The sequence below is a fragment of the Procambarus clarkii genome, chromosome 67 (genome assembly GCF_040958095.1).
Source record: "Procambarus clarkii isolate CNS0578487 chromosome 67, FALCON_Pclarkii_2.0, whole genome shotgun sequence".
Lineage (NCBI taxonomy): Eukaryota > Metazoa > Arthropoda > Malacostraca > Decapoda > Cambaridae > Procambarus > Procambarus clarkii.
Genome location: NC_091216.1, coordinates 4,757,852 through 4,773,392, shown reverse-complemented (window position 1 = coordinate 4,773,392; position 15,541 = coordinate 4,757,852). Strand labels below are relative to the sequence as shown.

Sequence of the window (15,541 nt, the reverse complement as noted above, 5' to 3'; positions counted from 1 at the left end):
CTCACACAAGTAATACCTGTCCACAGACTCACGCAAGTGATACCTGGCAACAGATACCCATATGTAACACTTTGCCACAGACACCCACAAGTGATACCTAGGCACAAACACACACACGAGTGATACCTAGCCACAGACACCGACAAGTGATGCCTGGCTACAGACACTCACAAGTGATACCTGGCTACAGACTGTCATAAGTGATTCCAGGCCACAGACACTCACAAGTGATACCTTGCCACAGACACTCATAAGTTACACCTGGCCACAGGCAAACACAAGTGATACCTGGCCACAGACTCACACAAATGATACCTGGTCACAGACTCTCACAAGTGGTACCTGATCACAGTCACTCATAAGTAATACCTAGCCACAGACACTCACAAGTGATACCTGGACACAGACACTCATAAGTGATACCTGGCCACAGACACTCACAAGTGATACCTGGCCACAGACTCTCATAAGTGATACCGGGCCACAGACATTCACAAGTGATACCTTGCCACAGACACTTATAAGTTATACCTGACCACAGGCACACACAAGTAATACCTGACCACAGACGCTCATAAGTGATACCTGACCATATACACTCATAAGTGATACCTGGCCACAGACACTCATAAATGATACCTGGCCACAGACACTCAGAAGTGATACCTGGCCACAGACACTCATTAGTGATACCTAGCCACAGTTACACACAAGTGATACCTGGCCAGACTCACGCAGTAATACCTGACCACAGACTCACACAAGTGATACCTAGCCACAGACTCACACAAGTAATACCTGGCCACAGACTAACACAAGTAATACCTGGCCACAGACACCCACAAGTGATACTTGGCCTCAGACATACACAAGTAATACTTGGCCACAGACACCCACAAGTGATACTTGGCCTCAGACACACACAAGTAATACTTGGCCACAGGCACCCACAAGTGATACCTGGGCTCAGACACTCACAAGTGATATCTAGCCACAGACACTCACAACTGATAACTGATCAAAGACACACAGAAATGATATCTCTCCACAGACTCAAACAAGTAATATCTGGCCACAGACTCAAACAAGTGATACTTGGCCGCAGACACACACATGAGATACCTTCCATAGACGCTCACAAGTGATACCTGGTCACATACACACACACGAGTGATACCTGGCAACAGACACTCACAAGTGATAACTGGCCACTAATACTCATAAGTGATACCTCTCCACTTACACTAACAAGTGATACCTGGCTACAGACTCACAGGAGATACCTGGCCACAGACACTCACAAGTGATACCTGGCAAAAGACGCTCATAAGTGTTACCTGCCACAGACTCACGCAAGTGATACCTGACCACAGACTCTCACAAGTAATACCTGGCCAGAGACTCACGCAAGTGATACCTGGTAACAGATACCCATAAGTAACACTTTGCCACAGACACCCACAAGTGATACCTAGGCACAAACACACACACGAGTGATACCTAGCCACAGACACCCACAAGTGATACCTGGCTACAGACACTCACAAGTGATACCTGGCTACAGACTCTCATAAGTGATTCCAGGCCTCAGGCAAACAAAAGTGATACCTGGCCACAGACTCACACAAATGATACCTGGTCACAGACTCTCACAAGTGGTACCTGATCACAGGCACTCATAAGAGATACCTGGCCACAGACACTCACAAGTGATACCTGGACACAGACACTCATAAGTGATACCTGGCCACAGACACTCACAAGTGATACCTGGCTACAGACTCTCATAAGTGATACCGGGCCACAGACACTCACAAGTGATACCTTGCCACAGACACTAATAAGTTATACCTGACCACAGGCACACACAAGTAATACCTGACCACAGACACTCATAAGTGTTACCTGACCACATACACTCATAAGTGATACCTGGCCACAGACACTCATAAATGATACCTGGCCACAGACACTCAGAAGTGATACCTGGCCACAGACACTCATACGTGATACCTAGCCACAGATACACACAAGTGATACCTGGCTACAGCCTCACGCAAGTGATACCTGGCCACAGACTCACGCAGTGATACCTGACCACAGACTCACACAAGTGATACCTAGCCACAGACTCACACAAGTAATACCTGGCCACAGACTTCCACAAGAAATACCTGGCCACAGACTCCCACAATGGATACCAGGTCACAGACACACGCAAGTGATACTCGGCCACAGACTCCCACAAGTGATACCTGGCCACAGACACACACAAGTAATACTTGGCCACAGACACCCACAAGTGATACCTGGCCACAGACACCCACAAGTGATACCTGGGTTCAGACACACACAAATGATATCTAGCCACAGACACTCACAAGTGATAACTGATCAAAGACACACAGAAATTATATCTCTCCACAGGCTCAAATAAGTAATATCTGGCCACAGACTCAAACAAGTGATACCTGGCCGCAGATACACACATGAGATACCTTCCATAGACGCTCACAAGTGATACCTGGCCATTGACACTCACAAGTGATACCTGGTCACATACACACACACAAGTGATACCTGGTCACAGACACTCACAAGTGATAACTGGCCACCAATACTCATAAGTGGTACCTCTCCACATACACTAACAAGTGATACCTGGCTACAGACTCACAAGAGATACTTGGCCACAGACTCACGCAAGTGATACCTGACCACAGACTCTCAAAAGTAATACCTTGCCACAGACTCACACAAGTAATACCTGGCCACAGACTCACGCAAGTGATACCTGGCAACAGATACCCATAAGTAACACTTTGCCACAGACACCCACAAGTGATACCTAGGCACAAACACACACACGAGTGATACCTGGCCACAGGCAAACACAAGTGATACCAGGCCACAGACTCACACAAATGATACCTGGCAAGAGACTCTCATAAGTGATTCCAGGCCACAGACACTCACAAGTAATACCTTGCCACAGACCCTCATAAGTTACACCTAGCCACAGGCAAACACAAATGATACCAGGCCACAGACTCACACAAATGATACCTGGTCACAAACTCTCACAAGTGGTACGTGATCACAGACACTTATAAGTGATACCTGGCCACAGACTTACAGGAGATACCTGGCCACAGACTCTCATAAGTGATACCTATCCACTGACACTCACAAGTGATACCTGGACACAGACACTCATAAGTGATACCTGGCCACAGACTCTCACAAGTGATACCTGGCTGCAGACTCATAAGTGATACCGGGCCACAGGCACTTACAAGTGATACCTTGCCACAGACACTTATAAGTTATTCCTGACCACAGGTACACACAAGTAATACCAGACCACAGATACTCATAAGTGATACCTGAACACAGACACTCATAAGTGATACCTGGCCACAGACACTCATAAATGATACCTGGCCACAGACACCCTGAAGTGATACCTGGCCACAGACACTCATAAGTGATACCTAGCCACAGATACACACAAGTGATACCTGGCCACAGACTCACGCAGTGATACCTGACCACAGACTCACACAAGTGATACCTGGCCACAGATTAACACAAATAATACTTGGCCATAGACTCACACAAGTAAGACCTGGCCACAGACAACCACAAGTGATATCTGGCCACAGACACCCACAGGTGATACCTGGGCTCAGACACTCACAAGTGATACCTGGCCACAGACACTCACAAGTGATAACTGATCAAAGACACACAGAAATGATATCTCTCCACAGACTCAAACAAGTAATACCTGGCCACAGACTCAAACAAGTGATACCTGGCCACAGACACACACATGAGATACCTTCTATAGACACTCACAAGTGATACCTGGCCACAGACACTCACAAGTGATACCTAGTCACATACACACACAAGTGATTCCTGGCCACAGACACTCACAAGTGATACCTGGCCACAGACGCTCACAATTGATAACTGATCAGACACACAGAAAAGATATGTCTACACAGATTCAAACAAGTAATACCTGGCCACAGACTCAAACAAGTGATTTCTTGGTCACAGACACTCACAAGTGGTACCTGGCCTCAGACACTCACAGGTGATACTGGGTCACAGACACACACACGAGTCATTCCGGGCCACAGACACTCACAAGTGATACCTGGCCACAGACACTCACAGGTGATACTGGGTCACAGACACACACACGAGTGATACCGGGCCACAGACACTCACAAGTGATACCTGATCACAGACATTCACAAGTGATACCTGGCCACAGACCTTACCCTGAGGTTACCTTGAGGTGCTTCCAGGGCTTACGTCTCCGCGGCTCGGTCGTCGACAAGGCCTCCTGGTTGCTAGACTGATCAACCGGGCTTTTAGACGCAGCTGCTCACAGCCTGACATATGAGTCACAGCCTTGTTGATGAGGTATCCTTTGGAGGTGCTTATCCAGTTCTTTTTTGAACACTGTGAGAACACACACAAGGGACACACAGAAGTGATACCTTGCCACAGACACTTATAAGTTATACCTGACCACAGGCACACAAGTAATACCTGACCACAGACACTCATAAGTGATACCTGACCACAGACACTCATAAGTGATACCTGGCCACAGACACTCATAAATGATACCTGGCCACAGACACTTAGAAGTGATACCAGGCCACAGACACCCACAAGTGATACTTGGCCACAGGCACCCACAAGTGATACCTGGCCACAGACACCCACATGTGATACCTGGGCTCAGACACTCACAAGTGATACCTAGCCACAGACATTCACAAGTGATAACTGATCAAAGACACACAAAAATTATATCTCTCCACAGACTCAAACAAGTAATATCTGGCCACAGACTCAAACAAGTGATACCTGGCCGAAGACACACACATGAGATACCTGGTCACATACACACACACAAGTGATACCTGGCCATAGACACTCACAAGTGATACCTGGTCACAGACACTCACAAGTGATAACTGGCCACTGACACTCATAAGTGATACCTGGCAAAAGACGCTCATAAGTGTTACCTGACCACAGACTCACGCAAGTGATACCTGACCACAGACTCTCACAAGTAATACCTTGCCACGGACTCACACAAGTAATACCTGGCCACAGACTCACGCAAGTGATACCTGGCAACAGATACCCGAAAGTAACACTTTGCCACAGACACCCACAGATACCCAGGCACAAACACACACAGGAGTGATACCCAGCCACAGACACCCACAAGTGATACCTGGCCACAGACAATCACAAGTGATACCTGGCTACAGACTCTCATAAGTGATTCCAGGCCACAGACACTCACAAGTGATACCAGGCCACAGACTCACACAAATGATACCTGGTCACAGGCTCTCACAAGTGGTACCTGATCACAGACACTCATAAGTGATACCTGGCCACAGACACTCACAAGTGATACCTGGCTACAGACTCTCATAAGTGATACCAGGCCACAGACACTCACAAGTGATACCTTGCCACAGACACTTATAAGTTTTACCTGACCACAGGCACACACAAGTGACACCTAGCCACAGATTCACACAAGTAATACTTGGCCACAGACTAACACAAGTAATACCTGGCCACAGACTCACACAAGTAATACCTGGCCACAGACACTCACAAGTGATACCTGGCCACAGACACTCACAAGTGATAACTGATCAAAGACACAATGAAATGATATCTCTCCACAGACTCAAACAAGTAATACCTGGCCACAGACTCAAACAAGTGACACCTGGCCACAGACACACACAAGTGATACCTGGCCACAGAAACACACAGGTAATTCTTGGCCCCAGACACCCACAAGTAATACCTGGCTGTGGCTACCTGGAATACCTGGACCTGGCTTGTGTGTGTCTGTGGCCAGACACACACAAGTAATACCTGGTCACAGACACATAAGTGATACCTGGCCACAGACACACACACGAGTGATACCTGGCCACAGACACACACACGAGTGATACCTGGCCACAGACACATAAGTGATACCTGGCCACAGACACACACACGAGTGATACCTGGCCACAGACACATAAGTGATACCTGGCCACAGACACACTCAAGTGATACCTGGCCATAGACACGCACAAGTGATAACTGATCAAAGACACTCAGAAATTATATCTCTCCACAGACTCAAACAAGTAATACCTGGCCACAGACTCAAACAGGTGATACCTGGCCACAGACTCAAACAAGTGATACCTGGCCACAGACACTCACAAGTGATACCTGGTCACAGACACTCACAAGTGATACCTGGCTACAGACACTCACAAGTGATACCTGGCCACAGACACTCACAAGTGATACCCTGCCACAGACACACATGAGATACCGTCCATAGACACTCACAAGTGATACCTGGCCACAGACACTCACAAGTGATACCTGGCCACAGTCACACACAAGTGATACCTGGCCACAGTCACACACAAGTGATACCTGGCCACAGACACACATGAGATACCGTCCATAGATACTCACAAGTGATACCTGGTCACAGACACACTCAAGTGATACCTGGCCATAGACACACACAAGTGATAACTGATCAAAGATACACAGAAATGATATGTCTCCACAGACTCAAACAAGTAATACCTGGCCACAGACTCAAACAAGTGATTCCTGGCCACAGACACTCACAAGTGATACCTGGCCACAGACACACACAAGTAATGCCTGACCACAGACACTCATAAGTGATACCTGACCACAGATACTCACAAATGATACCTGATCACAGACTTACTCAAGTGATACCTGTTTTTTGTCATCACATTCATCACCGGTGTTTAAGTTGTTATTACAACTACTGATGTAACTCACAACAGTGAACACACTAGATTAGATAGTCTGGAGCTGGCAGTGCGGTGTAGACTGTTTGAATGCAGAAATTATTCCTCAGTGACTGACGCAGCTCTTCTCCACTCGTCTTTTCTTCTGTAAACGCAAAGATTCTCATTTGAAAATATGTTCGGAAGCTGTGGTACTTTGTGTACGAATCTGTATGTGGTAAATGTTTGAGAGTAATAACGATTTAGGTGCTTCTACCTTTATAGTTTCCCCTACTGCCAAGCCTGTATGTTGACACCGGCGTCCTGTCCTTACAGGATCGTCGTGATCCTCGCTGTCTCGCTACCTTGCTGGTTCCTCCAACATTCTCACTCTCGCTTATGTCGTTCTTTGACCATTACCCTTCCTCTGGGTATTGTTCCCCCATTCACCACCTTCCCATTTCTGTACGATTGTCTCGCTGCAAGGGTCTCTCTTAGATCATGTTGCCAATGTTTCTCCTCGTGTCATTCCGTCCTTAGCCCCATAGAGGATCCCACTTCCTAAGTTTTGCAAAACCTTGACCCATATGGCAAAGGCTTCTATCCCTCCTACAGGTCTGAAACACATTTTCGTTGCACACTTTTCTTCACATTCTCGCTCTGTTGCTATCTTCACAAATGGATCTAAGTCTGGCGACGGTGTAGGCTCCTCGATTGTATTTCCTATATGTATTACCACACCTGTATGTGTCGCCTGCCCCCGGAGACTAGCATCTTCATGGTAGAACTTTATGCAATTGTGTAGTGTCTTCCACAACTTTTTTGCTGTCAGTCTTCCTTTGTTGTAGTTGACTCTCGCAGTGTCCTCATGGTTCTGCAGTCATTTAATCCAGTGCATCTTATTTTCGTTGAACTTCAATTTTCAATATTGTCTGGTTTCTTATCTCCAACAGATTTAAGACAGTCGAGTTTTGCTGGGTTCCCAGAAAATGTCTAAATATACTTAGGAAGAGAAAATGTCGTTTGGATCAACACAAAGAGTGGCAAACAGGAAAATGATTTTGGAGGGAAGTCAAATAATTGTTTTGTCCTAAAAAAAAAAAGTTGTTTCAGAAGGTGGAACCGAGATAATGTATGGAACTGGATCTGGCTGAAAGAATCTTTTGCATACAAGAGTCACTGTTATAATTACACCCATCAACAGAGTTAGAATTATGAGAGGCAACAATCAGTACTAGTCAGAACAAGTTCAACGTGCCAACTCATAATGGATCTGCCAAAAAATATCGAAGTCAAAAACAAACAAACAGAGTAACCTCATTCATCTTTGCCAACATACAAGGACTAAAAATAAGGGCAAAAAGTAAATTACCATTCTTAAATTGACTTCTCACAGAGACAAATGCAGTGTTTGGGTCTTTCACAACAACCCACACGGGAGTATTTATGGACAGTTTGTGGTATCTGAGATTAAAATGTCCCTTATTATTTCTTCAATGTTTGTGAAGATCAGATGCAGAATATTTTCGGTCCTAGTTGGCTCTGTTCTCTAATCTTGAGTGAAACTTTACCACACTCTAAATATTTCTCTGACCTGTGGCTGGTTATTTCCAGATAGATTTCCTGGAAAATTATTATTGTTTGCCGTTCTCCATCATGGACTGGGAGAGTTGAAGTCACCAAGGAGGGTATCTAGTATTAGGTTTGTCATATTATCGATAACTCTATTTGTTATTTGTTCTGATATTTCCTCAGCAGTTGCATCTGGTGGATTGTATTTATTTTAGAATAATACTACTTTTATTTTCTCTATTCTTACTCCCAGTAACTCTACCACCTAATTTGTAGAGTTAATGAGCCCGATCATACAAGGTCTTAATTAAAACCTTTGACAGTGGAAAACCACTGTCAAAATTGAACCTGTTCTTACAAGTTGAACGTTCATACACAGAGGACGACAATGACATTTTAGCACCCTAGTAAATAGCACGAAAGTGTAAGATCCAGACAGAATCTTTATGTGGAATATCCAAACCTCTGAAAATATAAATGATATCAACATGAACTCTGCAAATTTTGAAAGAGAAATATATAACATCGCCATTCACTAAGCCTTTGATACAGACTCCTAGAATTCAATATTTATAAAGAAATGCATAGTGCCATTAGCAACAGCACTGAATGTTGTTTGGAGGAAGAGCTTGGACACGGGGGAGATACCAGAAGCGCTTAAATCAGCAACTATTGCTCTCCTTTCATGAGGGAGGAAGCAAAGCATTGGCAAAGAATAAAGACCAGTCGTGCTTGCATCTCATATAATAAAGGTTTTTGAGAGTTATCAGGAGTCAGATCTCCTGTTTGATGAAGACCAATGACCTCCACAAACAAGGCCAACATAGATTTAGAGAGGAACATTATGCCTTTTACAGTTACTCGACCATTATGACAAAATCACAGAATCACAGAAAAACAGAATGCAGACGTGGTAGACACAGATTTTGCTCAATTAATAAATTTTACCATTGAATTATAGCCCCCGAATTGAAGTCAGAAGTAATAACAGGTAAAGTAGGGCGATGGATGCTAAATTTTTTGTCAAACAGAATGCAAAGAGTAACAGTTAGCCAAATAAAATAGTATCCAAGCGCAGTTAAAAGCCCTTTACTTCAGGGTACAGTCCTTGCATCACTGCCTTTCATTATTCTCATATCAGATATAGACAGAACATACAAGTCACAGCTTTGTATCAACTTTTGCACATGACCCAAAAATCACAATGAAAATTACGTCTATAAAAGACACTGAAAAACACTTCTATAGAAGACAAGCTGATATTAAAAAAGTTTTCAATTGGACAGCAGAAAATATATGGTGTTTACTCGTCACAAATTCCAGGTACTCAGGTACGGTAAAAATAAAGACCTTAAACAAAATACAGATTACAAAACCCAATCAAATCTGCCCATAGTAGGAAGAAAACATGTGAACGACCTGGAAATAATGACGCCTGGCTACCTAACGTTAAGAGAACATTACCAAGCAAATTTAACATCAACTAGAAAATGAAAGATGCATTATCAGAACCTTCAAATCCTGGGATCCCATCGCAATGCTCATACTATTTAAATCATTTGTGCTGTCCCATCTTCCGTACTGCTCGGTATTCACTTCCAAGTTTAGAGCGGGAGAGATTGCTGAAATGGAGGTAATACAGAGAATATGTACTGTAAGAATATGTACTTGTACTGTAACTCTGCAACTATGTATGTACTTTTCCTAACTAAATTATTATTATTATTATTATTATTATTATTATTATTATTATTATTATTATTATTATTATTATTATTATTATTAATATACACAGAACGAATAGACACGATAACTCACCTAAACTATTGGGATTGTCTCATGTACTCAAAACACCTCACTCGTTTCTTTTCTAGAGAGTATATCACATAGAATACACATGGAAAATACTGGAGGGCCAGGTCCCAAATTTGTTCAGTAAAATAACAGTAGTGAATGATATGGAAGAAAAACAGAAAAGAGCTAGATAAAAGGTGACATAGGCACAATCTGAGAACACTGTAAGAACATCAGAGGTCCACAGTTGTTCAGTATCCTCCCAGCAAACAGAAGAAATATTACCAGAAGAAAAGCGAGAAAAAACTGGACACATTTCTGCAAGAGGTGCTGGATCAACCGGGCTGCAGTGGATTTGTGGTCCTTCGGATCACTCCAGGCAGCAGCCAGTTGGACCAAGCACTCGCAAGTCAAGTCTTGTCCTGGGCCGTGCTTATGGAACAGAACTCCTAAATCCCCATCCAGGTATAATTCAGTACACACGTTTAGTAACGTTGTGAATGCTTGAGAGGAAGGGCTGAAGAATCAGCCAGTATGACATTTTGAAATCAGTCTTGAGGGTGTTATCAGGGTCAGATTTTCATGGATTTCGTATATATGTTATTTGGCAATCATTCCTAAGCTGGAACCAGCTTCTGGAACCATAATGCTCACCTGGTCTCTTTGTTCCCTGCCTACCATGCTCACCTGGTCTCTGTGTTCCCTGCCTACCATGCTCACCTGGTCTCTGTGTTCCCTGCCTACCATGCTCACCTGGTCTCTGTGTTCCCTGCCTACCATGCTCACCTGGTCTCTGTGTTCCCTGCCTACCATGCTCCCCTGGTCTCTGTGTTCCCTGCCTACCATGCTCCCCTGGTCTCTGTGTTCCCTGCCTACCATGCTCACCTGGTCTCTGTGTTCCCTGCCTACCATGCTCCACTGGTCTCTGTGTTCCCTGCCTACCATGCTCCACTGGTCTCTGTGTTCCCTGCCTACCATGCTCCCCTGGTCTCTGTGTTCCCTGCCTACCATGCTCCCCACGTGTTCCTGTTCTTTATATGTTTAGTTACGTGGTTTATGTTTAGTTTATGCCACCGTGAGAGCAATATTTATATTGCCGTCCCAATGGAACAGTGGTAAAACACTCGCCCTACGTTTCGCGAGCGCTTTGGCTTGGGTTCATATCCTGGCCGGGGAGGGTTGATTGGGCACCAATCCTTTCATGTAGCCTCTGTTCACCCAGCATAGAATGGGTACCTGGTTGTTAAACAATTTGGCGGGTCGTATTCCAGGGAAATATTTCGATTAAGAACCTGCCATAAACACTATAAGTGCTGGTGGCTGTACACCAATGTTACAACTTTTGTATATATAAATAAATATAAACAAATATAAAGTTGTGTGATCCCTGACTCTCACGTGTCTGATCCTTGACTTTTGTTTCACTGATCCCTGACTTATGTGTGACTGATCCCTGACTCGTGTGTGACTGATTCCTGACTTATGTGTGACTGATCCCTGACTCGTGTGTGATTGATTCCTGACTTATGTGTGACTGATCCCTGACTCGTGTGTGATTGATTCCTGATTTGTGTGTGACTGATCCCTGACTCGTGTGTGATTGATTCCTGACTTATGTGTGACTGATCCCTGACTCGTGTGTGATTGATTCCTGACTTATGTGTGACTGATCCCTGACTCGTGTGTGATTGATTCCCGATTTGTGTGTGACTGATCCCTGACTCGTGTGTGACTGATTCCTGATTTGTGTGTGACTGATCCCTGACTTGTGTGTGACTGATCCCTGACTCGTGTGTGACTGATTCCTGACTTGTGTGTGATTGATCCGTGACTTGTGTGTGACTAAACACTGACTTGTGTGTGACTGATCCCTGACTTGTGTGTGACTGATACCTGACTTGTGTGTGACTGATCCCTGACTTGTGTGTGACTGATCCCTGACTTGTGTGTGACTGATCCCTGACGTGTGTGTGATTGATCCGTGACTCGTATGTGACTGATCCCTGACGTGTGTGTGATTGATCCGTGACTCGTATGTGACTGATCCCTGAGGTGTGTGTGATTGATCCGTGACCCGTATGTGACTGATCCCTGACTTGTGTGTGACTGATACCTGACTTGTGTGTGACTGATCCCTGACTCGTGTGGGACTGAACCCTGACTTGTGTGTGACTGATCCCTGACTTGTGTGTGACTGATACCTGAATTGTGTGTGACTGATCCGTGACTCGTTTGTGACTGATCCCTGACTTGTGTGTGACTGATCCCTGACTCATGTGTGACTGATCCCTGACTCGTGTGTGACTGATCCCTGACTCGTGTGTGACTGATACCTGACTCGTGTGTGACTGATCCCTGACTCGTGTGTGACTGAACCCTGACTCGTGTGTGTGACTGATCCCTGACTTGTGTGTGACTGATCCGTGACTCGTATGTGACTAAACCCTGACTCGTGTGTGACTGATCCCTGACTCGTATGTGACTGATCCCTGACTTGTGTGTGACTGATCCCTGACTCGTGTGTGACTGAACCCTGACTCGTGTGTGTCTAACCCCTGACTCGTGTGTGATTGAACCCTGACTCGTTTGTGACTGATCCCTGACTCGTGTGTGACTGATCCCTGATTTGTGTGTGACTGACCCGTGACTCGTTTGTGACTGATCCCTGACTCGTGTGTGACTGATCCCTGATTTGTGTGTGACTGACCCGTGACTCGTTTGTGACTGATCCCTGACTTGTGTGTGACTGATCCCTGACTTGTGTGTGACTGATCCCTGACTCGTGTGTGACTGATCCCTGACTCGTGTGTGACTGATACCTGACTCGTGTGTGACTGATCCCTGACTCGTGTGTGACTGAACCCTGACTCGTGTGTGTGACTGATCCCTGACTTGTGTGTGACTGATCCGTGACTCGTATGTGACTAAACCCTGACTCGTGTGTGACTGATCCCTGACTCGTATGTGACTGATCCCTGACTTGTGTGTGACTGATCCCTGACTCGTGTGTGACTGAACCCTGACTCGTGTGTGTCTAACCCCTGACTCGTGTGTGATTGAACCCTGACTCGTTTGTGACTGATCCCTGACTCGTGTGTGACTGATCCCTGATTTGTGTGTGACTGACCCGTGACTCGTTTGTGACTGATCCCTGACTCGTGTGTGACTGATCCCTGATTTGTGTGTGACTGACCCGTGACTCGTTTGTGACTGATCCCTGACTTGTGTGTGACTGATCCCTGACTTGTGTGTGACTGACCCGTGACTCGTTTGTGACTGATCCCTGACTCGTGTGTGACTGATCCCTGACTTGTGTGTGACTGACCCGTGACTCGTGTGTGACTGATCCATGACTCGTGTGTGACTGATCCCTGACTTGTGTGTGACTGACCCGTGACTCGTGTGTGACTGATCCATGACTCGTGTGTGATTGATCCGTGACTCGTGTGTGACTGATGTGGGAAAATCTGGCTCCAGAATACTTATAATAAATATAATGAATTTGAATAATATCGAAGCACCACTAATTTTAAAGGAGAAATAAATTAAATATATAAATTGTAAATATATACTAGAACCAGTGTCTATGGATCTCTTGAATAATTGCTCTTGGAAATATTAAAACAATAATGGACTGTAGAATAATAATTAAATAATAGAGCCAAATCCCTCCACACTCTTTGGAGGGTTAATATAATAGTACAAAGAAACTAATGAGCTACTTGCACAATAAATTAGATACTAATACGTATCAAATAATATGTCATTAAGGTATCAAGAATATCAGTAATAAATCACATGACAAAAATATATAGAATGTTATTAAATATATGATCTTATATTGAAGATCGTATTTAAATAAATGTTAGTAATCTACTAATTTAGAAAATACACAGCAGCTTTACTGTGTTGCAGAAATATAAGTGTCTGGGCAGTCACGTCAAGAAAACTTGTAGAAAGAGGCTGTCCTAGAACACCCGTTGAAGTAGAGGCTTATCTCCCTTCTTGTCACTATGGCACAAGCTGAAATATGGGTAAAATGTTAGATTTGTTTATAACAATGCTAATTAGCACCTATTTCTAAATGAAAATGTGGAAACGATCTAGCATGGTACTCACTTGTTGATACTTAGAGTCCATGCAACCTAAGTACGAACATCCTACCAGCTAACATTTTGTGATCACAAATATTAAACCTTGAGTAGGAAATTAGCGTCTTTGTGTTCGCGAGTTGTGTTGTGTTCGTAAATATAGGCTGTTAAAATGAGCAAGCTCCAGACACTGCTTGTCAGTCAGAATAAAGCTGCCGTCCCTCTCTCTCCCTTTCCTCTCGGGGTGACGTATCCGCAATAGCTCCCAGTTGGGACCCCGAGCCTAAACTATATTATTTATTTAATGTTAAATGTGGAAGGAAGTGGGTTTGACTAATATTTATGTCATAAATAAATGTGTTATGCGACAATATTTTTTCTTGTAATGCAAGTCAATTAATTTAGACTGCGGTAAATAAATGAGAATGATTTGGAGTAGAAATTATTTAACATTATAACATTATTCCCTGGAACAGCTAATCTAGCTTGGTAAATGAATTCCAGTAAACAGAAATATACTAAATAAAGTAAGCTTATTAATAACGATTATCCTTAATAATGGAAGGTAAATAACTAGACTCTATTTGATCCACAGATATTTGGAAAATTATTTCCTGTTGCTAACTGGCTGACGCAACTTCCCTATAAACAGTGGGAAAGATTTGGAGCGGTTATTACTCAGTAAGAAATGAATTATTATTATTACACTGCTGATTAGTAGTATTAGTAAATATAATTGTTAGTACAAGAATTATTCTTAAAGTACTAAATGTTAAGTGATTATGTGTTGGAAATTTCCAACAATGATCCCTGACTTTTGAGTTACTGATCCCTATCTTGTGTGTGACTGATCCCTGACTCTTATGTTACTGATCCCTGACTCCCACCTTGTATTACTGTGGATTATATAAACATTTATGTCCGGCTTTAACTCTTAGAATAGGATTGATCTGCATGTTAAGGTTTAATTTGATACTTCATCAAGTCCAGAGTGAAGGAGATATGTTGGGTTAGTGTCTCGAGCGTTTTTTCTATATTGTTTGGCTATTCATGGTAATTTCCCACAGCTAGGGGGGGGGGGGCAGTGGAATGACAGGGCTCCCTCTCCTTGGACTTCAGAGATTACATTAGGTAAGTCTCCTTAGTCTCTCACCACAAGCTTGTACTTTGGCCTTGGTACTGGCTACCTGGCTATTTACTTTAACTTTTGAAAAGGTTCAGAATGCAGAAATAATATTGTTGTGAAAC

At 43.9% G+C, this 15,541-nt stretch overlaps 1 protein-coding gene across 1 annotated transcript in view; it reads left to right on the top strand.

The window, feature by feature from the left end:
- Positions 1-15,541, top strand: part of LOC123767801 (thrombospondin type-1 domain-containing protein 7B) — a 1,125,288-nt gene that overhangs the window by 901,297 nt on the left and 208,450 nt on the right. The gene's annotated exons all lie outside the window — the stretch shown is intronic.